Source organism: Alligator sinensis, unplaced genomic scaffold (genome assembly GCF_000455745.1).
Source record: "Alligator sinensis unplaced genomic scaffold, ASM45574v1 scaffold373_1, whole genome shotgun sequence".
NCBI classification, from domain to species: Eukaryota; Metazoa; Chordata; order Crocodylia; family Alligatoridae; genus Alligator; species Alligator sinensis.
The window spans coordinates 745143-747233 of record NW_005841990.1 but is presented as its reverse complement, the minus strand read 5'-3'; positions in this window follow the sequence as shown (position 1 = coordinate 747233).

Here is a 2091-nt window from a genome sequence, read left to right as displayed (position 1 = left end):
TAACACTGGATGACACAACTGATTCCCCTATTTTTGAATTTTCTTGTATCATCAATAAATAGAAAAATATTAGTTTAAATTGCTTACTCTGATGCTTGTCAAATAGATTTTCCCCAGATCTTCATTTTCATCTTTTTTTGTTAGTGCTGTTGAGGACTGAGGTTCTGAGTTTTCTTTCATGTTTGTGATAGCAGACACAAAGTACTCTGGACAATAACATCCAACCAGATTACAAAATATTAAGTAACTAACTGGAGAAGAAGATTGGATAGGGCCCTCCCCACCATATTTTGGTGTTCATATACAGCTGGTGAAAAACTGTTGTTCTCATAATTAGCGAGTCCTATAGTGCCCTTGTAATACAAATACTATGATTTATATTAAATTAGGAAAAAATAGTAAATAGCTCATTCTTTTGTCCCCAAACTTGAAAAGAACAGGTACTAAATAGTTTTTTTTTTTTTTTTTTTTTCCAATTTTAAACCATTTGAATACCTATTTTTCAAAAATGTCATGGCTTTGCTTGCAGCCGGCTACAGATTTGGAAATGCCAGATTTCTGAGGCTATGTCTATAAAATGCAAACAAAATGTTAGGGATTATTAAGAAGGAAATACTTTCAATTTTGTTAATGATCATTAGGCCCCTTTATAAATCCGTCGTGCACCCATACATTGAATACTGTGCCCAGTTCTGGTTCCCCACACCTCAGAAAGGATATAAAAGAACTAGAGAAGGTACAGAGAAGGGCAACAAGGATGATTAATGGTATAGAGGGTCTTCCATATGGGAAGAAACTAAAAAGGCTGAGCCTATTCAGTTTAGAAAAGAGATGCTGGAGGGGGCACATGATGAGTGTTTACAAAATACTAAATAAATGAGGAAGAGAAAGTAAATAGTAAATAATAAATCACTATCTCTCACAATACAAGAAATATGGGTCACAAAATGAAACTAGTAGGGCACATCCAGATGAGTGTGCACATCCAGGGGCATACATTTCCCATGGGACAAATAACAGCAGCACATATTTTTGCCACTGCTTTTTGTCCCAGGGCACACCTCTGCAGGTGCACTGGTATGTGGCAAATTGACTCAGGTAGGGTAGGGGAGGCTAGGACCAGCACCTATGCTGACCCCAACAGCCTTACCTGGGGTCTTGAGGGCCTCTTGGGGCAGCAGCAGTGCTGAGCTGGCTGCTCAGAGCTTGACCAGCAGACAACATAGCTCTGGCCAGCCAGGCTGTTTTTGGCGGTGCTTGCTGATGCTGCTTTTGCTGTATCACTAATTTTAGTGGCAGGGTTTTTTTTGACACCGGGATTTCCTAGTGTAAAAAAACCCTGCCACACTGCAAGTTAACACAGCAAACAGGTGCAGATGTGCTTCATGCAGCACCGCAAACAGTTCTGAGGCATCACAAACCACACGTACATGCTTATCTGGATGTGCCCTTAAGGAGCAAGTTTAAAATGAACAGAAGGACCTTTTTGACACAGGGTGTCAGTGAAGTGTGGAGCTCATTGCTGCCAGACGTTGTGGAATCTGACAGTTGAGTTAGATTGAAAAAGGGATTGGACAAATTCCTGGAGGAAAGGGGCATCAGTAGCTATTGAGCATGGGAGTGAGGGATACAAACTCTGAATCAGAATTTCCTAGACCTTAAATGCTGGAGGCTGCAAGTGAGAGAGTGGAAAAAATCCTGGTCATGCCCTGTCCACTCTCCCTTTCATCATCCAGTTCCTGCCACTACGTACCACACACACACTAATGTTATTGAATTTATATAGGAAGAAAGACATATTTGTATTTCTTTTTATACATTTATTCTTTGCACCACACACCAATGGTATTGAATGTATATAGGAATGCAAATACATTTATATATTTGTAGAAAAGGAAGATATGAAACACACCATGAAGCATGGTGGAAAGGCAGCTGGTAAGCCTTCAGGGAGGGGTGGAAGATGGGGTAGAGGGAGAGGTGTAAGTTCCCCTTGCACCAGCCTGAGACACAGTCTCTTTCCTCTAGCTAGAAGGGGTGAGGCTTCCAGAAGCAGCAAGGAGAGGGGAGCAGTGCCAGTGCCACTGCCTA